This window comes from Bos indicus x Bos taurus, chromosome 7 (assembly GCF_003369695.1).
Source record: "Bos indicus x Bos taurus breed Angus x Brahman F1 hybrid chromosome 7, Bos_hybrid_MaternalHap_v2.0, whole genome shotgun sequence".
Classification (NCBI taxonomy): domain Eukaryota; kingdom Metazoa; phylum Chordata; class Mammalia; order Artiodactyla; family Bovidae; genus Bos; species Bos indicus x Bos taurus.
The window spans coordinates 57,697,482-57,724,862 of NC_040082.1; the positions used below are offsets into that span (position 1 = coordinate 57,697,482).

At 42.0% G+C, this 27,381-nt stretch overlaps 1 long non-coding RNA gene across 2 annotated transcripts in view; it reads right to left on the reverse strand.

Moving 5' to 3' along the window:
- Positions 1-27,381, reverse strand: part of LOC113895227 — a 48,576-nt gene that overhangs the window by 18,694 nt on the left and 2,501 nt on the right. Inside the window, exons 3-4 of one of the 2 annotated variants that reach the window (XR_003511795.1) lie at positions 18,365-18,508; positions 13,910-14,306 (exon numbers count right to left, since the gene is read on the reverse strand). This is a non-coding gene — a long non-coding RNA (uncharacterized LOC113895227). Of the gene's footprint in view, positions 1-13,909; positions 14,307-18,364; positions 18,509-27,381 lie in introns of those variants that run through there. The other variant, XR_003511794.1, reaches the window with a different exon arrangement.

Here is a 27,381-nt window from a genome sequence, read left to right on the forward strand (position 1 = left end):
TTTGTGCAAGACTTATGTTTTCAGTTCTCTTCAGTAGATATATAGGAGTAGAACTGCTGGCTCATGAGGTAACATATGTTCAGTTTTTTGAGGACGTGTCAAATTTTTCCACTGTGGCTGCACCATTTTACATTATCTGCCCCCTCCTCCCCCCCAGCAATGTACAAGGGTTCTGCCCTTTTCTAGCACTACCTTTCTTTTTCTAGCAATACCCTTACATTATCTTTCTGGTCAAAAGTTATCTGTTCCAAGTACTAGTCACAGCTCATCTAAAAACCTAACCTACATTACTGGTTTAATGTGTCATCTCTCTGGATAACATTCACAATTTAAGAAAAGTTTCCCAGAGATACAATAATACATTATTCAGGACACATCCAAATTCAAAACATCTGAAGCAGAAAGATGATTTATTTACTTGTATAGCTGGGAAGATAGTGAGGCAGCTTACAGACTCTAAGGGAGCGTTACAGGAACCAAAGCTTCAGCTTCAAGGTGAATCAGTCAATCTCTCTCTCTCTAATAACCTAACAGAAAGGTTATTCCCACCCCCAGCTTTCTAAGTCTCCCTCTTACTTCTTTGGTTCCCTCCTTCCATGATTCTCTCTCCATATCTCGACTCTGTAGCCTCAGCCTGGTCTCGTTCCACACCAGGTTCTTTCCGTGTGCAAGAATGATGGCTGCCAGCAACTCAGACTTCCATCCTCCCAGCTTAGCAGCCCCAGGGACAGTTTAGATCTAGGGACAGGGACTCTCTCCTAGCATCATGTGTATTATTTCCATCTGGATCAGTCATGTGTCCAGGAAAATGAAATCTAATATTTGGCCTACACTTGCTTCACACCTACATCTGTGGCCAGTTCAGAAGGGGAATAGGGAAATAGATGAATAGGGTAGGAGGTGAGAGGGACATGCTGGGCAACCAAAAATAATCACTGCCAAAGACCTTCATTCAAAGGGGAGGTGCTAGTGTTAGACATTTCTGGCATCATGGAAATTCCAAGATCATAGGCAAATAGGTCATCGTTGGGGAGGAAGGACCTGACAACAACCCCAAAGCTTATTCTGTGTCAAGAGCCAGCCCTAGTCTGGACAGTCTCCTGGGGTAACAGAGGACACTGCGTTCCTGGAAAGCCAACAGGCACTTTTCAAATTACAGGGCAATACATATCACTGCAGCCCACGCGGAGACTGGGGCAGACCCACCACTTAACCTGATTACTGCCTCCTTGGTTATTTCATTCTGTTGTAATTTTACTTTTTCCAAATGAGTGGAATGGAATCTTTTTTAGAAAATGGAGGAACAACTTCAGTAATTGAAAACATTTTCTATTTTACCCTCGGTGGGTTCCAAAATCTGAAAAAAACTCTCAAGGGACTTCCAAAACCTCTCAAATAAAGTTAAATGGCTATTAGGGCCTACACGTTCAAAAGAGAAAATGAGCTGAATCCTTAGATGTGAAAATTGGAAGACCCTGTGGGGACCACCTAGTCCCCCTACTCATTTTACTCGGGGCCCAATTGAGGCCCAGAGCTTGTAAGAGGCCTGTCTGGTCATACAGATAAGAAGCAGCAGAGCTACTAAAACCAGCGCTCCCCCCGCCCATGCCCCTTCTTTATCAGGCCTCCTCTTGTCTGCAACTCTCCCTTATGAGCACAAACTTTAAAAAAAAAAAAAAAAAAATTAGCATTTCCCCAGTCAGATCAGATCAGTTGCTCAGTCGTGTTCAACTATTTTCGACCCCATGAATTGCAGCACACCAGGCATCCCTGTCCATCACCAACTCCTGGAGTTCTCTGAGACTCATGTCCATCGAGTCAGTGATGCCATCCAGCCATCTCATCCTCTGTCGTCCCCTTCTCCTCTTGCCCCCAATCCCTCCCAGCATCAGAGTCTTTTCCAATGAGTCAACTCTTCGCATGAGGTGGCCAAAGTACATAAGAATCTGCCGGCTAATGCAGGGGACAAGGGTCTGATCGCTGGTCCAGGAAGATTCAACATGCCTTGGAGCAACTAAGCCCCTGCCACAACTACTGAGCCCCTGCACACTAGGGCCTGTGCCCCCCAACAAGAGAAGCCACTGCAAGGAGAAGCCCATGCACCACATCTAAGGAAAGCCCTTGTTGCAATGAAAGACCCAGCAAAACTACCAAAAAAATGGCTCCAGATACATAATAAAGGCATAAGAAGGAGGTGCTGAATGGTTGCAAAGAATTTCCAGTTTTAATTCTTTCTTTGGGCATTGCAGGAATCCAATCTATGCCTGGAGGAGGCTTCTTGCTGAAATAAGCACTGCGGGTGCCATTTTCCAGCTGTGAGTCACAAACAGCACAGGAAGCATCTTAATGAGGTTTTTCTGAGTGAGAAGAGAGTTCTTAAGGGCGAGGAGAGGAAAGAGGTGCAGACATTTTTGAAACTGCAATAAACAGCTGAAATGAACAGAATCCACTTGAGTACTAACCACGTGTAATGTCCTATGGGCAGAACAGAGACATTTCAGACACAATTCTCTCCTTGCACATTTAGAATCCAGTCCCCCAGGAGAGGAGACATGCTTCTGGGACACGTTTTGCAGTGTGTGTGTGTGGGTGTGTGTGTGTACATGTGGGCACACATGTGAATTTGTAAGAGCCCTTTATGCTAAGAGCTCTTAGTTCCTGTCTATCTCATAAGCTGCAAATATTTCTCTCCTGCTTTCATTTGTCTTTTGATTTGTTTTTCTCTTCTGAACTATTTCATTTTCATATGTGATCATATCCATCAATCATTTCTTTTGTGTGGTCTAAGTTTTTGTGTGATGACTCAATATCCTTCTCTACTTCAGTATTCATCAGAATTTTTTCCTAATACTTTTGTACAGTTAAATATTTAAACTATGTGGAATTTCTTTGGGTGTAAAATGTGAGGTAGGGATCTAATCTTTTACTGGGTTTTTTCCCCCTCAAAATAATTAATCAGTTATCACAATAACACTTGTTGACTAATTCCCTTCATACCCAGTAATGTTTTAGAGAGTTACAGGCTGGGAGGATATATACTTCCTTGCTGTTGCTATTGAAAAATACATGCGCAAATTTATGACCCTCTTCCCTTCAAAAGATAGAATTCTCCTCCTCTTGAGTGTCAACTGCATTTGTTAACTTTTAATTGAATAAAGTGTTTTTTAAATTTTCAGTCCCACTTATTTAAGACTCTGACCCCTGAAGCCCTTGGAGAAGCACTGTCTCTATGCAAACCATCACAGGAGGCCAAGAGTTCTTCTCAGCCCCAGAGTAGAGTGCTTCCCAGGGTTTGGGGGTATAATTGGCTGCCCCTGACTACTACTGGATCTTCATATAGATTTGCTTTTCCCTGAATCTTGCAAAGTGCCTCTTGAATTGTTTCATCAGTGTCTTGCTATAAGCCCCCTCTCTTAGGGTGCTCAGGTCCAGGTCAAAGGAGTGGACAGGAGGCACAAGCCCTTCTATTTACTTACAGACACTTATTCTCCCTTCACAGAGCTAATGTCCCACATAAATGGATGGAGACCTATAGGGACTACTGGGGGTGTGGATTATCAGCATGAATAGAAGCTAAGCACAGTGCTCTGCCAGCCCCATTCCTAACCTAACCTGAGAGCCATCTGGTCTCTCTCTTTGAGTTAGCATTTGTCTTGTCCTTGTTCCAAGTATCCTTGGAGTATCCAAGTATCCAAGTATCCCAAGAGTCCTTGGGAACCCAACAGCTCTCTCTCCCTGCCCCAAAGGAACATGACCTGGCTGTGCTTTTGCATTATAGATGATCCAGCATTCTTAGGGAAGCAGTGCCTTCTGCACTTTAGATCTAGGAAGGAGTAAGTTGTAGAGAGGATTCTCTTTCCTCTAACCTTCAACTTGGCATTCATTGATAGCAAGTTTTTGTTGTCAAGGGTGGAGAGGGAGCTGCTTAGGGTGACAATCTGACAGCCTAAAAATCATGCATATCAGTCTTTTAACAAGCAATTCCATAGTTAAAGAGACGGAGCCAAAACAACAAAAGAATTTAAGTTTTCAGTCCCACTTATTCAAGACTCTGACCCCCAAAGCCCTTGGAGAAGCATCATCTCTCTGTAAACCATCACTGGAGGCCAAGAGTTCTTCTCAGCCCCAGGGCAGTGTTTCCTGAATTGAACAAAGAATGTTCAAACTACCGTACAATTGCACTCATCTCACACACTAGCAAAGTAATGCTCAAAATTCTCCAAGCCAGGCTACAACAGTACGTGAACCGTGAACTTCCAGATGTTCAAGCTGGATTTAGAAAAGGCAGAGGAACCAGACATCAAACTGCCAACATCCACTGGATCAAAGAAAAAGCAAGAGAGTTCCAGAAAAAAATCTACTTCTGCTTTATTGACTACACCAAAGCCTTTGACTGTGTTCAGTTCAGTTCAATTCAGTCACTCAGTCATGTCCGACTCTTTGCGACCCCATGAATCGCAGCACGCCAGGCCTCCCTGTCCATCACCAACTCCCGGAGTTCACCCAGACTCACGTCCATCGAGTCAGTGATGCCATCCAGCCATCTCATCCTCTGTCGTCCCCTTCTCCTCCTGCCCTCAATCTTTCCCAGCATCAGGGTCTTTTCCAATGAGTCAGCTCTTCGCGTCAGGTGGCCAAAGTATTGGAGTTTCAGCTTCAACATCAATCCCTCCAAGGAACACCCAGTACTGATCTCCTTTAGGATGGACTGGTTGGATCTCCTCGCAGTCCAAGGGACTCTCAAGAGTCTTCTCCAACACCACAGTTCAAGAGCATCAATTCTTCGGCGCTCAGCTTTCTTTATAGTCAAACTCTCATATGCATACATGATCACTGGAAAAACCATAGCCTTGACTAGATGGACCTTTGTTGGCAAAGTAATGTCTCTGCTTTTGAATATGCTATCTAGGTTGGTCATAACTTTCCTTCCAAGGAGTAAGTGTCTTTTAATTTCATGGCTGCAATCACCATCTGCAGTGATTTTGGAGCCCAGAAAAATAAAGTCAGCCACTGTTTCCCCATCTGTTTGCCATGAAGTGATGGGACCAGATGCCATGATCTTAGTTTTCTGAATGTTGAGCTTTAAGCCAACTTTTTCACTCTCCTCTTTTACTTTCATCAAGAGGCTCTTCAGTTCTTCTTCACTTTCTGCCATAAGGGTGGTGTCATCTGCATATCTGAGGTTATTGATATTTCTCCTGGCAACAGATTTCTCTCAACCTGCGTACAGATTTCTCTTTGACTGTGTGGATCACAACAAACTGTGGAAAATTCTAGAAGAGATGGGAATACCAGACCACCTGACTTGCCTCCTGAGAAATCTGTACGCAGATTGTCAAGAAGCAACAATTAGAACCAGACATGGAACAACAGACTGGTTCCAAAATGGGAAAGGAGTACATCAAGGCTGTATATTGTCACACTGCTTATTTAACTTATATGCAGAGTACATCATGAGAAATGCTGGGCTGGATAAAGCACTAGCTGGAATCAAGATTGCCAGGAGAAATATCAATAACCTCAGATACATGGATGACAACCACCCTTATGGTAGAAAGCGAAGAAAAACTAAAGAGCTTCTTGATGAAAGTGAAAGAGGAGAGTAAAAAAGTTGTCTTAAAACAACATTCAAAAACAAAGATCATGGCATCCAGTCCCATCACTTCATGACAAATAGATGGCGAAACAATGGAAACAATGAGAGACTTTATTTTGGGGGGCTCCAAAATCACTGCAGATGGTGACCACAGCCATGAAATTAAAAGACGCTTGCTCCTTGGAAGAAAAGCTATCACCAACCTAGCTGCTGCTGCTGCTGCTGCTGCTGCTAAGTCGCTTCAGTCCTGTCCGACCCCATAAACGTGAGACCCCATAAACGGCAGCCCACCAGGCTCCCCCAACCCTGGGATTCTCCAGGCAAGTACACTGGAGTGGGTTGCCATTTCCTTCTCCAATGTATGAAAGCGAAAAGTGAAAGTGAAGTCGCTCAGTTGTGTCCAACTCTTAGTGACCCCACGGACTACAGCCCACCAGACTCTTCTGTCCATGGGATTTTCCAGGCAAGAGTACTGGAGTGGGGTGCCACTGCCTTCTCCAACCTAGACAGCATATTAAAAAAGTAGAGACAGTACTTTGCTGACAAAGGTCCGTCTAGTCAAAGCTATGGTTTTTCCAGTAGTCATATACAGATGTGAAAGTTGGACCATAAAGAAAGCTGGGCGCCAAAGAATTGATGCTTTCGAATTGTGGTGTTGGAGAAGACTCTTAAGAGTCCCTTGGACTGCAAGGAGATCCAACCAGTCCATCCTAAAGGAAATCAGTCCTGAATATTCACTGGAAGGACTGATGCTGAAGTATACTTTGGCCACCTGATGCGAAGAACTGACTCATCAGAAAAGACCCTGATGCTGGGTAAGACTGAAGACAGGAGAAGAAGGGGACGACAGAGGATGAGATGGTTGGATGGCATCACTGACTTGATGGACATGAGTTTGAACAAGCTCTGGAAGTTGGTGATGGACAGGGAAGCTTGGTGTGCTGCAGTCCATTGGGTCACAAAGAGTCGGACACGACTGAGTGACTGAACTGAACTGAACTGATAGGTTATTAGAAGATACTGGGTGTAATTCACTGTGCTATGGGGCTTCTCTTGTGGCTTAGTGGTAAAGAATCTGCCTGAGCAGGAGACGGAGGTTTGATTCCTGGGTCAGGAAGATACCCTGGTGAAGGAAACGGCAATCCACTCCAGCATTCTTGCCTGGGAAATCCCATGGACAGAGGAACCTGGCAGGCTATAGTTCATGGGATCACAAAAGAGTCAGACATGATTTGGCAAATAAAGCAAACCAAAATGAAAAGCCCTGTGCTATACAGTAAATCCTTATTGCTTATCTATTTTATGTACAGTAGTTTTCATCTGTTAAGAACCAGACATCCTGGAATGTGAAGTCAAGTGGGCCTTATAAAGTATCACTATGAACAAAGCTAGTGGAGGTGATGGAATTCCAGTTGAGCTATTTCAAATCCTGAAAGATGATGCTGTGAAAGTGCTGCACTCAATATGCCAGCAAATTTGGAAAACTCAGCAGTGGCCACAGGACTGGAAAAGGTCAGTTTTCATTCCAATACCAAAGAAAGGCAATGCCAAAGAATGCTCAAACTACCGCACAATTGCACTCATCTCACATGCTAGTAAAGTAATGCTCAAAATTCTCCAAGCCAGGCTTCAGCAATACGTGAACCGTGAACTTCCTGATGTGCAAGCTGGTTTTAGAAAAGGCAGAGGAACCAGAGATCAAATTGCCAACATCCGCTGGATCATAGAAAAAGCAAGAGAGTTCCAGAAAAACATCTATTTCTGCTTTATTGACTATGCCAAAGCCTTTGACTGTGTGGATCACAATAAACTGTGGAATATTCTGAAAGAGATGGGAATAGCAGACCACCTGACCTGCCTCTTGAGAAATCTGTATGCAGGTCAGGAAGCAACAGTTAGAACTGGACATGGAACAACAGACTGGTTCCAAATAGGAAAAGGAGTACGTCAAGGCTATATATTGTCATCCTGCTTATTTAACTTACATGCAGAGTACATCATGAGAAACGCTAGGCTGGAAGAAGCACAAGCTGGAATCAAGATTGCTGGGAGAAATATCAGTAACCTCAGATATGCAGATGACACCCCCTTGTGACAGAAAGTGAAGAGGAACTCAAAAGCCTCTTGATGAAAGTGAAAGTGGAGAGTGAAAAAGTTGGCTTAAAGCTCAACATTCAGAAAACGAAGATCATGGCATCCGGTCCCATCACTTCATGGGAAATAGATGGAGAAACAGTGGAAACAGTGTCAGACTTTATTTTTATGGGCTCCAAAATCACTGCAGATGGTGACTGCAGCAATGAAATTAAAAGACGCTTACTCCTTGGAAGGAAAGTTATGACTAACCTAGATAGCATATTCAAAAACAGAGACATTACTTGCCAACAAAGGTCCGTCTAGTCAAGGCTATGGTTTTTCCAGTCGTTATGTATGGATGTGACAGTTGGACTGTGAAGAAGGCTGAGCGCTGAAGAATTGATGCTTTTGAACTGTGGTGTTGGAGAAGACTCTTGAGAGTCCTTGGACTGCAAGGAGATCCAACCAGTCCATTCTGAAGGAGATCAGCCCTGGGATTTCTTTAGAAGAAATGATGCTAAAGCTGAAACTCCAGTACTTTGGCCACCTCATGAGAAGAGTTGACTCATTGGAAAAGACTCTGATGCTGGGAGGGATTGGGGGCAGGAGGAGAAGGGGACGACAGAGGATGAGATGGCTGGATGGCATCACTGACTCGATGGATGTGAGTCTGAGTGAACTCCGGGAGTTGGTGATGGACAGGGAGGCCTGGCGTGCTGCGATTCATAGGGTCGCAAAGGGTCAGACACGACTGAGCGACTGAACTGAACTGAACTGAATCCCATACTCCTAATCTGTCCCTTCCCCACCTGCATTTCCCCTTTGGTGACCATAAGTTTGCTTTCAATGTCTGTGAGTCTGTTTCCATTTTGTATACAGACTCATCTGTATTGTTTTTTTAGGTTCCACATATAGGTGATATCATATAGTATTTGTCTTTGTCTGACTTATTTCACTAAGCAAGTATTCTCTAGGTTGAAGATGCCCTTTATAACATAGTTTACAACAGTGAAAAATTGCCAAGAGCCTAAATGCTCAAAAGTAAGGGGATTTCCACACCTATGGTCAATTTATCTTAAACCAAGGAGGCAAGAATATACAACGGGGAAAAGACAGTCTCTTCAGCAAGTAGTGTTAGGAAAGCTGGGCAGCCACATGCAAGTCAACTGAGAACATACTCTTACACCATACACAAAAATAAACTCAAAATGGCTTAAGGACTTAAATAAGAGACACAACATCATAAAACTTGTAGAAAAGAACATAAGCAAAACATTCTCTGAGGTAAATCATACCAATGTTTTCTTAGGTCAGTCTCCCAAGGCAATAGAAATAAAAGCAAAAATAATGTGGGACCTAATCAAACTTTGAAACTTTTGCACAGCAAAGGAAACCATAAATGAAATGAAAAGACAACCCACAGAACAGAGGAAAATATTTGCAAATGATGGGACTGACAAGGGGCTTCACTTCCAAAATATAAGGACAGTTCACACCAAATATAAAAAAAAACAAAAAACCCAAACAAAAAAATGAGCAAAAGACCTAAACAGACCTTTCTTCAAAGAAGACATACAGATGGCCAATAGATCTATGAGAAGATGCTCATCATGTCTTATTATTGCTGCTGCTGCTAAGTCGCTTCAGTTGTGTCCGACTCTGTGAGACCCCATAGACGGCAGCACACCAGGCTCCACCGTCCCTGGGATTCTCCGGGCAAGAACACTGGAGTGGGTTGCCATTTCCTTCTCCAATGCATGAAAGTGAAAAGTGAAAGTGAAGTCGCTCAGTCGTGTCCGACTCTTAGCGACCCCATGGACTGCAGCCTACCAGGCTCCTCTGTCCATGGGATTCTCCAGGCAAGAGTACTGGAGTGGGGTGCCATACCACCTTGCACCGTCACTGGAGAAACAGCAGTGCCATGTCCACGACCCTACTCTAAGAAGTTACTCATGCCAGAGGCTTCCCTTGGGCCAGATTTGGGTTTTAAACCTACTTTTCATTAGATCACCGACCAGTAGTCCCTGTGGGCCTTAGTCTCTCCGGCTAAGAAATTTACAAAGAATTTACCTTAAAGGTTTGTGTGAGGATTAAATGAAACAAAATGTGTAAAGTTCTTAGTGCACAGGACCCAGTAAAGGCTCAATAAATACTGGCTGTTATTTATTATGCTTTACGTAGGTATCCTTACTTATTGTCCCTGTTCTTTTCTTTCTTTGCTGTGGTGGTAAAATATACATAAAATCTATCATTTTAATCATTTTAGAGTAATTAGTTCAGTGGCAATAAGTACAGTCACACTGGTGGGCAAGTATCACCAGAATCCTTATGCAGAACTTTTTCCACCTTTCCAAACTGAAATTTCATACCCACTAAAAATAACTTTCTAATTCTCCCTTCCTCTGGTCCCTGGCAACCACCATACTACTTTCTATCTATGGATACTACTTTCTATCTATGGATTTACAAGTCTAAGTACCTAATAGAAATGGAATTATATATTTATCTTTTTGTCACTGGCTTATTTCACTTAGCATAATATCTTCAAGGTTCATCCATGTTGTAGCATGTGTCAGAATTTCCTTCCTTTTCAAGACTGAATAATATTCCATTATATGTATATACCACATTTTGTTTATCCATGGACAGCTGGGTAGTTTCTACCTTTTGACCATGGTGAATAATGCTGCTACAAACATGGGTGTCTAACCATCATTTCAAATCCTTGCATTTAACTCTTTGGGACATACACCAAAGGGTGGAATTGCTAGTCCATACAGTGATACCATTTTTAATTTTTCTGAGGAACTGCCATACTGCATTCCCATAGCAATGCACCATTTTACACTCCCACCACAAGAGTTCTAATTTCTTCCCATTCTCACCGAAACTTACTACAGTTTTTTTTGTTAAAGTAACCATCCTAACGGGTGTGAGCTGGTATTTCACTGTGAGTTTGATTTGCATTTCCCTACTGGTTAGTGATGTTGATCATCTTTCATGTGCTTATTGGCTATTTGTGTATCTTCCATGGAGAAATGTGCATCTAAGTCCTTTGCTCACTTTTTAATTTGAGCTGTTTGTATTGATGTTGAGTATAGCAAGGTGTCTTACATGAGTTTATTCCTTTCTTCCCAAAATGCTGCCAGAGCCTCCTCTTAATGCCCCAAGGCACCTCAGACTGATAAATGAAATCTGCAACAGCAGCTAGAAACATGAAATAAACAAATGCAGAAAGGAGGGAAGGGAAGGCCAGCTAAGAAGATAAACAAACCAGCTCTAATTCTCTCCAGCCAGTCCTTACTAAATTAGCCACAAAATGTCAGCACCTCAGATTCAAATGTGAAGTGATTTATATAAATTTCACCTTTGAACTTGACAAGAGGAATGAGTCTTTGCACATTAGGAGCACCCTCCCTCCTCTCCCCACAATGGAACAGCAGCAGCAAGCACCAGAAAACACGAGAAAAAGAGTGAGGAGCCTGGAAAGATGTTAGGTCCTGTAAAGCAGCTTTCAGGGTGCAGAAACACATCTGGGGGATGAAACAGAAAGAGTGATTGCTCCCCCATCATGTTCTCCAGAGACGGAATCTTAGAACACAGCGTAGAAAGGTAATGTTAATAAGGCAAGTGAAGCCATGATGAAAAGTTGTATAGGGAAGACAAGTGAGAATAAAATCAGGAGATCCCCTAAAATGACAGCCATCCACGAGACACTTTTTAAGCATACTTGCTCTTCTGATAGTAACCCCAGCCCTGCCCAGGTTCCTTCCTCTAGAATTTGAATAAGACTATAACTCTACACTAAGAATCACTAAATGCAGGCTCCCAGGCACCGTATTCAGAGATGCATCCTTTGTGGGTCCAAGTGGGGCCTGGGGATCTGTATTTTAGCTCCGCTGTCCACGATGAAAGCTGTGTCGATGGCTAGAGACCATATCTTGAACCCTTCTGGATACTCTCAGTGGCAGAGATTCCCCTGGGCTATACCCAGTCTGTGGGACAGCCATCATAGTCTCTATTCCCCTTTTCCTCCCCAAATACTGGGAATGATTCCTGAGATGATGAACAGAAAAATTAGGGGACAATGACTTATTATCCCATGACCCAGGATTCTTCCTTCCACAAAAGAATTTTCTAAGACATGTTTTCACTTTTCAGGTACTTGTAAGTGTTTGTTTGCCAGATTAAGAGTGTAAGTGAGAGAGTTATTTCCTAGGCAGGTTGATACGGAGTCTAGGGGTCCCCAAGGAGAGAAGGGTCTGGAATTCTCAAGGAGGAAGAAAGGACAAACTTTATTCTTTCTCCACATTCTTTAGGATTATATAACAATAATGTATCCTGCCTAAGGACAGTCTTTGGATTCAACCTTCTGTTATCTTAAAATGTTAATTATGGGAGTAGACCTGGTCTTTACAAGGATGTATCTTGCCTGAGGACAGTGTTATCTTAAAATGTAAATTATGGGAGTGGGTCTGATGAGGTCTTTACAACCTCCAGACATTCTTTGGATTATATAACCTCATTGTTAACACTAGCAAGGGGGTACTCCTTCTACCCCCTTCTGATGCCTATGTCAGAAGCTTTCTCTATCTCCTTTATACTTTAATAAAACTTTATTTCACAAAAGCTCTGAGCCATCAAGCCTTGTCTCTGGCCCCGGATTGAATTCTTCTCCTCCGGGGGCCAAGAATCCCGGTGTATTCGCGTGATTCAACAACAACCTTTCCTAAGAACTTTGGCAGATGGCATTCAGGGGAGAGATGGAGAGCATTTAAGATCCATGGCAAACTGAACCTCAATGAATAATGAAGATAATATGAGAATCACAAGCCAAAGGTACAGAGACAGAGAATAGGATTTTGTTTGCACGCTTGTCAAGAACACATCCGTTTGTAATTGTAATAATAATGACTCTTGAGCCAGGCCCTATGCTAAGTACTTTACTTGATTTAAACATATATTTATATAAGTAAATATGAACAAAAGAAAAACTGAGGCTGTATTTACAGATGAGTACAAGTCAGTTAAGCAACGTAGTCTTGTGTTTTAGCACGAGTTCTAGACAGCCTCAGGTTCAAGTCCTGGCTCTGTCATTCATTAACTGTATGACCTTAGCAAGGAAGGTCTCCAGGTCTGAGTGGGTACATCTGAGAAATAAGGCCGCATGTACATCACAGGACTTTTCATCCAATTAAAGAAAATGATATGTGCAGAGCTCTTAGCATAGTGGTAAAACCAGCTTATGAGTATTTTTAACGGTTGCTATTATCATTGTTGCTGCCTGAGTAGAGTTTGAGTCCCCTATACTAAAGGAGGGCAAGAGTTGAGTCTATAGCCAGTTCTGACTTCACACATTCCCACCAAGATGCAAAGGAATACAGGGGACACTACCAGGCCAGTGTTGTCACCAAGGTGTACCCAGAGCTGGAAACAACCTATCACCAGTTATTCATGCCGGATAACTCCCCCTGCACAGAGAGTGCATCCTAGAAACTGCAGAGATCCATAAGGTAGACGTGAGGTCACTTCAAGAATGAAAGGAAGTATAAGAGAACCCAGTACTGAGCAAATATTCAACCATTATTAGACATTGTTATATCTCTAATAACATTGTTATTAACCTGGGCAAGGCTGGAGTTACTATCAGAAGAGTAAGTATGCTTAATTTATAAGATATCTGCTATGGTGTCTCTAAAAACACGACCTCATTAATAGTAATTCGCATTGAGCACCTACCCCAAGAGCCATCTCCTGGGTCTGCATGCCAAATACCTTCCCCTTTTCCTGATGAGAGCGTCTTTTCTCTGGGGAGCTTCCTCCCTCCATCCTAGTAGGTAGACCATCCTGTGGCTCTAGTAGGGCTGCCCATCACAGTGCTCTATTCCAGCTTCTGACAGTCATTACTAAATCACTCCAGGGCTTCCCTGGTGGCTCAGTGGTAAAGAATCTGTCTTTCAATGCAGGAGACACAGGTTCAATCGCTGATCCAGGAAGATCCCACATGCCAAGGAGCAACTAAGCCTGTGCACCACAATTACCGAGCGGGTGCTCTAGAGCCTGGGAGCCACAACTACTGAGCCCATGTGCTGCAACTGCCGAAGCCTGTGCACCTAGAGCCTGTGCTCCCCAACATGAGAACCCACCACAAGGAGAAGCCCGTGCACAACTAGAGAGCAGCCCCTGCTCGCTCCAAGTAAAGTCCACGCAGCAATGAAGATCCAGCACAGCCAAAAGTAAACAAATAAAATTATTTTTAAAAAATCAAAACATAATAGTTCCTGGCTAACCAGCCAGAGGTCACCAAGCAGCGAGGTAGGGCATCCAGAGGACCTCAGGAAGGACTGCAGCTCTTCTGTGTGAGTTTTGGGTTCCAGCTGAAGGATTCCAAGCAGAGTCGAGGAGAAGCGAGAATCAGTTCTGGACTGGTTGCTGTTTTGGTCTCAGGATTAAGAAAAGCAGGGGTTAACTAGGGATGGAGTGCTGTCATGAGGTGAGGGCTCAGAGCAGTTAGTTATTCTCAGTAAGAGATGAGAATAACAAAGCAGGCCTTTGCTTTTGCCTTTTGTCAGAAGTCAGAAAGCAGCAGTCATCCCAAGAGAGGTCCTTGCGGCATGTCACAGCTGCTGCCCGACTGTGGGAGAAACAAAAAGCTGTGGCTCTGCAGCTGACTTCATCTTCCCCGTCCTCCCAGCCGACTTTTTTACTTCACAGTCCAAGCTGATCTTCACCATCAGCCCCAACTGTGACTTTGTACAAAGACACCCATCCTCAAAACATTTGACTGTCATTTGCTAGAAAATTGCCCTAATGAGAATTCAATCCTCTGATGACTATGATGTGAAGGAAACCCCTGGTTGCAAAGCTCAAGCTGCTGTGATAAGGTAGAACTCTGCCACACCAACAAGGGTTGCAGCTGGATCGTCCGAGGCAGAGCCTCAGGGGAGGCCCCGCTACAAGCTGCTGGGGCCGAGCTGCCCATCACCGCCTGGCCTCTCCCAGCCTCCCAGAGGACTGACTGTTTAAGCTATTATTTCCATTCCAGGAACTATCCCAGTCTTTTTCCAGTAATCTTTATTATACCAAGCCACTGAGTTACTGTTTCTTGCCACCCTAGAACCCTAAGTGGCCTATCTCTGTAAGCCCTGTGTTGGCTGCTGGGGATAGAGAGGAATAAGATGCAGGCCTACCTGGATGTGCTCACTGACTTCTTGTGACTAAAGGGAGTGATTATTCTCATGACAAAAAAAGATTCTTCCCTTTGCAAAATAATTCACTTCTGGGTCTTCCCATCCCTTATTTTGTAAACTTCATGATGGCTTACTCTATCCCCAGTGCCTGGCCCACAAGAAGCCCTCAGTGGATTCACTGAAAGAATGATGGATGATGTGATCATCTCCATTTCTAAAGATAAGGAAAAAGAAGCTTATAACTCATTTGGTGGTGGTTTAGTCACTAAGTCATGTCCTACTCTTGGGACCCCATGGACTGTAGCCCGCCAGGCTCCTCTGTCCATGGGATTTTCCAGGCAAGAATATTGGAGTGGATTGCCATTTCCTTCTCCAGGGGATCTTCCTGATCCAGGAATCGAACCTGGGTCTCCTGCATTGTGGGCAGATCCTTTACCAACTGAGCTATGAGGGAAGTAGATGCTATCAATAAGTGGCAGAGCAGAAATTCAAAACCAGATCAGCTTGTGTCTTCCCTCCACTACACCACACTATGTTTCCCTTATCCACCCAAAAATGGAGCTCTCCCCTTCTTAGATAGGAGACATTCCAAGATCCCAAGGAAATATTCTAATTTCAAAACATCATGCCATGACTTAGCAGGTCCTCTAAGAGCTAAGCAGGATTACCATATGACCCAGCAATCCACTCCTAGGTATATACCCAAAGACCTGACAACACCTACCCAAATGAGCACATGTACACACATGTTCACGGCTGCACTATAGCCACAAGAAGGAAACAGCCCAAATATCCACCAATGGATGGATGGGTAAACAAACTGGCAGATGCATGCAATGGAATCTGTTATTCAGCCATAAAGAGAAATGAAGCACTGACATGTTACAACGTGAATAAAGCTTGAACATATACGGTACAGGAAAGACACCACACAGCAAAGGTCACATACTGTATGATTTCATTTATATGAAATAGCCAGAGTACATAAATTCACAGAGATAGAACACAAGAGTTGGGGGTTTTCAGCGTTGAGGGGAGGAGGAAATGGAGAAAAACTGCTTCATGGGTAGGGAGTTTCCTTTCGAGGGGATGAAAATGTTTTGGAACTAAATAGAGGTGATGATTACATAACAAGATGAGTGTTCTGAATGCCACTGAATTGTTCACTTTAACACGGTTAATTTTGTTATGTGAATTTTACCTCAATTTTTAAAAAAATCATATTCCAGGAGCTCTGAGGGCACTCAGGAACACCAAATGTTTCCCATGGCACTTAAGCTTGCTGCTGTTCATGTGCTGGAGAAGTCCTCTTTTGGAGGAAGTTTGGTCAAACAGCTGGAGTACAGACAGCCTCAATTCAAACCCCAGATCAACTACTTATGTCATGAACTTGGGTGAATTTCTAAACCTCTGGATGCTGGTTTTTTCATCAGTAAAACTGCTACCTCGTAGGGTTGTTTTAAGGACTAAGTGAGATAATAATGCATGCAAAGCACTTGAACAATTCCTAGGACATGATAAATGCCCAGTAAATATCAGCTGCTATAATGATGATGATGGTCTGCTAAAGTGAGTTCACTGCTTCCAACCCCTCCATTTTCCAAAGTTTTCATCATATTTGCTCTCTAATACATTTTATGCTACAGAGATGTTTCTGCCAGGAAAGGAACTATTCTCCTCAGAGCAGACTGACTCCCAGCGAAGAGATCTCCAGCAATGAAATTCCAAAAATGTTCTGGAGGACCCTTCCCTCCTGGAAGTGAGCCCGACACAGAATCATTAGAGTGGTCCCTGTGCCCTCTGGCTGCCTGGGTAATTTAGTGCATTTATTGCTAGCTCTATTTCTCGGTGATTTGCTACGTGGGATGACAATGCTCCCCTCCTAGCACCAGGCTATTTCCTGTGCTCTGTGATGTGGCGATTTGGAGCTGTGGGAGACATCCCACGTAGCTGGTTGGCCAACTTCAGATATCCACCCTGGTCCAGATGGGTCACTAGGCTCAAAAAACATCCTGTCCACACCCTAATTATATCAAACCTGTGCCTCTCATCAATGCCTTAGGGCATACATTTGATTTTTTAAAAATAATCATTTGAAAAATGAAGCTACTTAGCAGCAGCAGCAACAATATATAAAAGAATATGCCATGAAAAGGAAGCCTCTTCTGCTCCCTGCCCTTCAGCCTCTCAGCCTTTCAGTTTTTCTCCTCCAAAATCATCATGACTGTTTCCTGTATACCCTTCCAGAGACAGGTTGCTCATACAAGAACATATATTTATTCCTCCTTCTATGACGCCCACGCATACTCTAGCACAAATGATACCATACAAGGAGTTGCCATCTTGTTTTCTTTTTTGAATACCATAACATTTATTAAGGAAATTAAATTCTTTTTTCAAAAGGCAAAAAAAAAAATCTTCCCAGAAATACAACTACAGGTCTGAATGGCCTCTCTGAGGAATCCTTGCAAATATTTAAGTGATACACTAATCATCACATCTTGTTTTCTTTTTAAAAATTAGCTATCACGGTAGTATTCATATTAGTTCATGGAACTCCATCTCTTTTTAATGGCTGCAATGTATTCCATCTAACAGGTATCCAAAGATTTATCCAGCCAGTTCACGACTGATTGATATTTAGGCTGTTTCCAGTATTTTCCTTTAACAAGCAGGCTACAATGAATGCCTTCCTAGAAGGAAATGAGAATTCAACTTCCTTCTGTTGAGGTGTGGCTTCCTCCTCTTCCCTTAGAACTTTGCTTATACAGTTGCCTATGGAGAAGGCAGTGGCAACCCACTCCAGTGTTCTTGCCTGGAGAATCCCAGCGGCGGGGGAGCCTGGTGGGCTGCCCTCTATGGGGTCACACAGAGTCGGACACGACTGAAGCGACTTAGCAGCAGCAGCATACAGACAGGACACGTTCATTACTTTGTCCTGTGTCCTGTACTGACTGTTAGGACACCCTGAATGTCTTGTATACAGCTTTTTTCAATAAATTACCAAAATACGTCACAGCTATTTTTCCTCCACAGTAATTGGTGCTTGAATCACTTAAATGGCAACACCAGCTGAAAAACGTATCTCCACAAATAAAGATTCAGGCAACCTCTTATGATCTCCTGCAGGTTTAGCGGAAGGAAATAAAACGGGTCACTGAGAATTAAATGTATTTATTTGCACATTCAGGAAAGGAAAACACTGTTCTTTGGCCATAGTCCCATGCCGTGAACAGTAACCACCGTTAATAAGAAACAACTGATTTTTTTCCCCTGAAAACCAGCCAATCAGCGACACCCTCACTTCAGTAACTATGCTTCTGCACGTGAGCAAATCCAGGCCGGCCCAAGCCTCCAAAAGCCAGCCAATCAGTGACAGTGTCCATGCTCCTAGACGACAGCCAATCAGCAAGCGTCTCACTCCCAGGACCTTTCTGGAAAACCAGCCAGCCAAAGGCAGCCTTGCTCCACGGATACATTAACACAGCTGAAAAGTCCTTACCTCCTGAAATCCTTTCTCTTCTGAAAATCCACTAGACCCCGCTCCCGGGCTTCCCAGACGCTTTCATAAAATCAGCTCCGGCTTTGCTGGGGGGACTTTGCCTTAAAAGTGCAGTTCCCACTTTTAGGCAAACAGGAAGTTCACCTTAAAAAAACAAACCAGACGTTAAATCCAATGTATGTTAGTTTGCAGTTTTGCAGCCCTTTTAACGGTTGGACCCAGCTGTTTATAGTGAGAGTTTGAACCTGTGAATGACGGATGTACTCTCTCACAGCTGTGAGATTATCAATCTCTGATTCTTGCAGTGGTTTTTATTACTTTTTTCAACCTTCCAGAAATATTTTTTTTTTTCTTGAGGTGTAAGAGACATATAACAACAGTTTCTGGTGAGCAACATAATATTTTCTATTTATAAATATTGCAAAATGATCACAAGTCTAGTCAACAACTGTCAACATATAGTTAGAAAATTTTCTTTGAGATGAGGACTTTTCAGATTTACTCTTAGCAACTTTCAAATATGCGATAAAGTTTAAAGGCATCAGGCTTTACATTACATCTCCATGACTTACTTACTTTATTGTTAGAAACTTGTACTTTTTGGCCCTTTTCACCCATTTCTCTTAATCCTTACTCCTTCACCTGTGGCAACCACCAATCTGTGCTCTGTGTCTGTGAGCCTGGTTTTTTGTTGTTTTAAATATGTGTCGTGGGCTATTTTGTCTTTGTTTTATTTCAGTTAGCATAATGCCCTCAAGGCCCATCCATTTTGTTGCCAATGGCAAGATTTCATTCTTTTTATGACTGAATAGTGTTCCATTGTGTAATCTATGCTGCATCATCTTTATTCATCCATTGATGGACACACAGGTTGTTTCTGTATCTTGCCTATTGTAAGTAATGCTGCAGTGAACACAGGGTTGCATACATCTGTTCAAATTAGTGTTTTCATTTTCTTCAAATAAATACCTTGGAGTAGAATTGTGGGATCATATGGCAGTTCTGTTTTTTATTTTTTGAGGAATTTCCATACTGATTTCCATAATCGTTGCACCAATTTACATTACCACAAACAGTGCATGAGGATTCCCTTTTCTCCACATTCTCGGTAACATTTGTTGTTTCCCACAATAATAGTCATTCTGACAGGTGTGAGATGATACCTCATTGTGGTTTTGATTTGCATTTCCTGATGATTTAGTGGTATTGAGTATCTTTTCATGTACCTATTGGCGATCTGTATATCTTATTTATAAAAAATCTATTCAGATCCTCTACCCATTTTTAAAAGGGGATTGTTTCAGGCTTTTTTGCTATTTAGTTGTATGAGTTCCTTATATATTTTGAATATTAACACATCATCAGATATCTATTTTGTGTATATGGTGGTGGTGGTGATGGTTTAGTTCCTAAGTCATGTCTGACCATTTGCAACCCCTTGGACTGTAACCTACCAAGCTCCTCTGTCCATGGGATTTCCCAGGAAAGAATACTGGAGTAGTTGCCAGTTTCCTTCTCCAGGGGGCCTTCCCAGCCCGGGGATCAAACTGGCATCTCGATATCTCCTGCACTGGCAGGAAGGTTCTTTACCACTAGCACCACCTGGGAAGCCCTCTTTTATGGCAGAGCCAAAAGCAAAGAATCACAGTGCAGAAATTATTTTTGTTTTGTGCAATATTTTTCTCATGAGAAAAGCTTGTATATAAGGCAATTGCAAGTAGAATTGCCTTCCAGATGAGACTTCAAAAACAGTAGCAATTTTTTGCAGACAGTCTTACTGAGTTGAGTTGGTCACACACACAGACACACACACTAAAACCAAAGGGACACAGGAAATTTTTGGAGGTGATGGATAAATGTATTAATTGTGATGACTGTTCCCCAGGGAATACATATGCCTATACATACTCATCAAATATATACATTAAATATGTAGTTTTTGCATATATATTAAAAAGTTAATAATACAAACCAAAACCACAATGATCTAGAAGTAATCTAAGTGCCTACTGATAGATGAATGGATAAAGAAGTGGTATATATGTATATATAATGGATATTATTCAAACATAAGAAAAGAATGAAATCTTGCCATTGGTGACCATATGGATGGACCTGGAGGGCATTATGCTACTTCAGACTGAGAAAAACAAATACTATATGATTTCAATTATATGTAGAATTGGAATCTAAAAGCAAAAGAAATGAACACACTTAGCAAAACAAACAGAGTCATAGACACAAAGAACAAAAGGTGGTTGCCAGAGGGGAGAGAGGTGAAAGAATGAGAGATATAGGTGAGGAAGATTAAGAGGTATAACTTCCAGTTACAAAATAAGAATCATGGATATGAAATGTACAGTGTGAGAAATATAATCAATAATAATGTAATGTCTTTATATGGTGACAGATGGTAACTAGAGTTATTGTGGTGATCATTTTGTAACATACAGAAGTATCAAATCACATTGTTGTGTACCAGGAGCTAACACCGTGTTGTAGATCAATTGTACTTCAAACAAACATGTGCACACTACTATATATAAAACAGAATCAACAGGGACCTACTGTATAGCACATGGAACTCTACTCAATACTCTATAATTACCTATATGGGAAAATAATCTGAAAAAGAATGAATATATGTATATGTATAACTGAACCACTATTCTCTACAACTGAAACTAACACAACATTGTAAATCATACACCTGAAACTAACAGCATTGTAAACCAACTACACTCCAGTATAAAAGAAAGGGAAGGACTTCCCTGGTGGTCCAGTGGTTAAGACCCCATGCTTCTACTGCAGGGGGCATGAGTCCTATCGCAGGTCAGGGAACTGAGATACCCATAAGCTGCACAGCCAAAACATGAATTAATTTAATTTTAAAAACTTTTAAAAATTCAAACTATCTTCCCTCTAACAAAAAATAAATTACATGTGAGTGACAAGCAATTCCAAGATCATTGCTAATTTAGTAAACACATCATTTTTATCATGAAGCTGTGATTCACCAAAATACATATTTCTATTGACACAACAACAATTTTATCTTCAATGCTGGATATTTTAACTAAATTTATAATTGTGTTTACATTACACTGAGCATGATTTCTCCTTAGCGAAAGTCCAATGGCCAAGGACAAGTTAACTTGGTTGTGACCACTACGGAAATCACATTAGAATGTAAATAGGACTTCCCTGGTGGTCCAGTGGTTAAGAATCTGCCTGCCAATCCCACATGCTGCAGGGCAACCAAGCCTGCTTTCTGCAGCAACTGAAGCCAGACCACCTAGAGCCCATGCTCCACAAGAGAAGCTGATGCACCACTATGAAAGAGTAGCCCCTGGTTGCTGCAACTAGAGAAAGCCAGAGCGCAGCAATGAAGACCCAGGACAGCCAAAAATAATATGTAAAATTTTATAAATGTAAATGAAACATGCCTAGACCATCACTTTTGGGAATTTTATAAGAAAATCCTGCAAAGCAATGACATATTAAGATCCAAATCACTGGGGAAATATAAAGAAAGAAAGAGGACTCTAATTTAGACGCAATTTATTTCAGATAAACAAAAAATATGCTTTTAGAGACACTTATCTGGTGGTACAGGAGGTAAGAATCCGCCTACCAATGCAGGGGACATGAGTTCGATCTCTGGTCCAGGATTCCACATACCAAGAAAACACTAAAGCCACAACTACAGAGCTCACATGCTGTACCTGCCAAAGCCCATCAGTTAGAGTCTGTGCTCTGCAATAAGAGAACCCACTACAAGGAGAAGCCCGTGCATCACAACTAGAAAGCAGCCCCACTCCCTGCTCCTACGGAAAGCCCCACGCAGCAACAAAGACAGCGCAGCCGGTAAAAAAAAGCTTTTAGAGTAAGTATATCTCATGGAGGATTTTCTTTTATCTCAAAGTATATATGCATAAGAAAGTAGAAATGATTCAAATTTAATTGGGTATCCTGTTTATATTTCTTAAATCTGGAAACACTATTCCTTCAGCCTCTGTGGCTTCCTGTTTCTGGTCATCTCTGTCTATAATGCCACCCTCCTCCTCTTCAGTGACCAAATCCTAACTGTTTTTCAATGCCCATCTCAAAACTCTAGTAATAATAACAACGATCCCTTAGTGACAGCTAACTCAGTGCGAGGCACTGTTCTAAGTGCCTTACATGTATTAAATCATTTATTCCTCCCTGAGGTAACTACTCTTGGCAATCATAGTACATACCATAAGGTAGGTGTTATTTTTCCTATTTTATGGATGAAGCAATTAAGCAGAAAGAAATTAAGTGACTTCCCAGAAGTTACAATCAGTAAGTGGTAGAGCTGGGAATCAAAGTCAAACAGTGGCTCTGGCCTGCATTCCTGGACATGCCCCAGGTCTCTCCAGCTTTGATCTATGCGGCTCTCTTGGGACTCTGAGCTGCTTTCTCATCTAATATCTGAACCACATGATCATGCAGCTTATTATACTGTCATCCCCTTGTGAAGGAGCCTGAAATTACTAAACTTGTCCACATTTCTCCACTTAAAAGGAATTCTGCAATAGCCAAGAGGTAGGAGCAACCTAGTGTACCTGGAGAGATTAAAAGATATGTATGTATATATGTGTATATACACAACACACACACACAATGGAATAATTTTCAACCTTTAAACAGAAGGACATTCTGACACATGCTACAATGTGGATGGAACTTGAGAACATATGCTAAGTGAAATAAGTCAGTTGCAAAAAGTCAAATGCCATATAATTCTTTGTATGTGAGGGAACAAGAGTAAATGAATTGGTAGAGACAGAAAGTAGTGGCTGCATGGGCTCAGGGCAGGAGGAAATGGGGAGCTGTTGTCTAATGGGTATGCAGTTTCAGTTTTGCAAGATGAAAGAGCTGTAGAGACGAGTTGTAAAACATGAGTGTACTAACCATACCGAGCTGAACACTTAAAAATGATTAAGATGGTAAATGTTATGCTGCTTTTACCATAAATAATTTTTTTAAAAACAGAGAAAAAAGAATTTTGCATTTGCCTTCTTAGTCACTCCCTTCTCACCTGCTCTCGAGGAAGCCAGTTTTTGGCAGTATCATATCTGGGTTTTTGGAATGAGAGAGAGAGGAAAAGAGAACAACTGGGAAGCCAAACTCTGGTATCTGCATCAAAAAAGACAGAGAAATTTACTGTAAGGTAAAGGAGAATGGACATTAAGTTGAAGGAAGGGTGAGGCAGTCACCTGCTTTGGCTGGTTATGTGTGATGGGGTGTTGGGGCAGATTTTTTCAGTTAAGAATTTAGAACAAGCAGTGGAAAAAGGTTTTCTGGTTAGCAGTAAAAGGAATGAGGCAAGGAGAATTTTAAAAGGTGCTCTGAGTTCTGATTTGGATTGTCTTTGATATTCCTCTAGAGACCTTAACAACAATTCTAATTGCTTTTGGTCACCAGACTGTTTCTCTGTATATAACTCTGGTGCAAGAACAACAACAATAATAATATGGGATTAAACTATGTAAAATGGACAGTATTTGGTTTCTAACCCATAAAAATGACAATTTTTGTATGATTCAACCTAATAAGTGATATTTATGGAGCAGCTGCCATGTTCAGGCATAGTTCCAAATGCTTTACATGTGACAATCTATTTTAAACCTCATGACAACCCTATGAAGAAGTTTCCCTACTTCACAGTTGAGGAAACTGAGGCACAGAGATTAAGAAAACATCCCAGCTAATAAGTGGTTGATCTAGTATCTGAACCCACTGGGCTCCACAGCCAATGTTCTGAAACATGTGGGGCTTTGATTTATATGCAAGGTACTGAGCTAGGTGGTATGGGAAATGCAAAGATCAGTGAGAAAGTAGTGAGATCAGAAAGAAAGTGAGAAAGAGCTATAGGAAATGGAGATTAAGACATGGCCTCAGATAATGAGAAGACAGCAAGTAACAGCAGAAGCCTGTGAAGCAGGGGATTCACAAACACAGCAGAAGGCAGCACAATGTGGGAAAGTATGGCCTGAGGAATGGAGAGTCATTGGTGGGTCAGACGATGCACCTCCAGGCACGGGGGAGAGAAAACAGGGGTTGGTTGATCTCTTGCTCAACATTTATCCCACCTATGGAATTTTCCTGAGTGTGTTAGATATCTACTGCAGCATAACAAATTACTTTATAATGCAGCAGTTTTAAACAACAAATGTTTATTTCCGTACAGCTTGGGTCAGGAATTCAGGATTGACTTAGCTGAGTGATTCTGGTTCAGGATCTCTCATGAGACTTCATTCAATATACTACTGATCAAAGTGGTGCACTTGTTACAAGTGATGAACCTACACATTATAATCACCCAAAGTCCAGTTTACATCAGAGTTCACTCTTGTACATTACAAGGGTTTAGACAAAAGTACAATGAAGGACATGTATCCATCACTACAGTGTCATATAGAATAGTTTCACTACCCTATAATCTCTGTACTCCACCCATTCATCCCAGCCTCCCTGTTGTTTCCATTGTTTCCTGTTAATTCATGGAAAACATCTTTTTTACTGTCTCTGTACTTCTGCCTTTTCCAGAAAGTCATATGGTTGGAATATTAAAATGTGCAAAAATCCTCAACAAAATTTTAGCAAACAGAATCCAACAGCATATTAAAAAGATCATACATCATGACCAAATGGGCTTTATCCCAGGGATGCAAGCAAGGATTCTTCAATATTTGCAAATCAAGCAATGTGATACACCACATTAACAAACTGAAAGATAAAAACCATATGATTATCTCAATAGATGCTGAGAAAGCCTTTGACAAAATTCAACACCATTCATGATAAAAGCTTTCCAGAAAGCAGGTACAGAAGGAACATACCTCAACATAATAAAAGCCATATATGATAAACCCACAGCAAACATTATCCTTAATGGTGAAAAATTGAAAGCATTTCCCCTAAAGTCAGGAACAAGACAAGGGTGCCCACTCTCACCACTACTATTCAACACAGTTTTGGAAGTTTTAGCCACAGCAATCAGAAAAGAAAAAGAAATAAAAGGAATATTATAATACATAGTCTTTTCAATAACACACATTTTAAGTTTCCTCCAGGTCTCATGACTTGATAGCACATTTCTTTTTAGCCCTTATTGTAATTATTGTTTTCAGCCACTAAGTTTTGGGGTAATCTGTTATGCAGCAATAGATACCTCAATATTCTTCCAGAGTATCCCATAACTAACCTCAGGGGAAAAAAGATGTTTATTTTTGTATTCAGTTATTCACCCAACTTAAACCCAACAGAGTGTATTTGGCTTCGGATATGGTTAGATCTAGACAGCTCAACTGATGTCAACAGGGCTTTGTGTCTGTTTTCTATTGTTTCCACATCCCTCACTGACAGCTCTAAACTTTCCTGGATTTTATTAGAAGAAAGATTCATACAGAAGAAAAGTATCTTCTTTCTTCTGACCTGAGTCATCTGCTATAACAGTGAGTCATGTTTTTGATCTTAAGTCACAGAAAACTCTACCAGCAGTGGCTTAAATAAATATCCCACAGGGATATTTATTATTTCCTTAGAAGAAGTCAGGAGTAGGAGGTCTGCTGCTGCTGCTGCTAAGTCGCTTCAGTCGTGTCCGACTCTGTGCAACCCCACAAACGGCAGCCCACCAGGCTCCTCCGTCCCTGGGATTCTCCAGGCAAGAACACTGGAGTGGGTTACCATTTCCTTCTCCAATGCAGGAAAGTGAAAAGTGAAAGTGAAGTCCTCAGTCATGTCCGACGCTTAGCGACCCCATGGACTGCAGCCCACCAGGCTCCTCCATCCATGGGAGTTTCCAGTCAAGAGCACTGGAGTGGGGTGCCATTGCCTTCTCCGGTAGGAGGTCTGCTGCTGCTGCTAAGTTACTTCAGTCGTGTCCAACTTTGTGCGACCCCACAGACGGCAGCCTACCAGGTTCCCCCATCCCTGTGATTCTCCAGGCAAGAATACTGGAGTGGGTTGCCATTTCCTTCTTAATGCATGAAAGTGAAAAGTGAAAGTGAAAGTGAAGTCGCTCAGTCGTGTCCAACTCTTAGCGACCCCATGGACTGCAGCCCACCAGGCTCCTCCATCCATGGGATTTTCCAGGCAAGAGTATTGGAGTGGGGTGCCACTGCCTTCTCCTAGCACTTGTCAAATATCAAAGACTTAAGTTCTTTCTATCCTCCAGTCTAGTTTCATGCTCGTTGCCTCACAGTTATAATATAGCTTCCCCTGCTCCAGGCATCACAACTGCCTTCATGACAGGAAGGAATGACAAGGAACAAAGATTATATAGATGAACTCACAAACAAAAAAATTGGGGTAAGGGGCGTACTCACAATTCTTTTAATTAGACAACTTTAGTTCTAAAACAAGAGGATGGGAGGATGAGTATAGGTAACAGTATAAACCCAGGCATGGAGTGGGAGGAGTCCGAGGAGGGCAGAAGGTTAGATTAGAGAGTATTTAATTGCACTCATCTCACACGCTAGTAAAGTAATGCTCAAAATTCTCCAAGCCAGGCTTCAGCAATATGTGAACTGTGAACTTCCAGATGTTCAAGCTGATTTTAGAAAAGCCAGAGGAACCAGAGATCAAATTACCAACATCCACTGGATCATAGAAAAAGGAAGAGAGTTCCAGAAAAACATCTATTTCTGCTTTATTGACTATACCAAAGACTTTGACTGTGTGGATCACAATAAACTGTGGAATATTCTGAAAGAGATGGGAATACCAGACCACCTGACCTGCCTCTTGAGAAATCTGTATGCAGGTCAGGAAGCAACAGTTAGAACTGGACGTGGAACAACAGACTGGTTCCAAATAGGAAAAGGAGTACATCAAGGCTATATATTGTCACCCTGTTTATTTAACTTATATGCAGAGTACATCATGAGAAACGCTAGGCTGGAAGAAGCACAAGCTGGAATCAAGATTGCCAGGAGTAATATCAGTAACCTCAGATATGCAGATGACATCACCCTTATGGCAGAAAG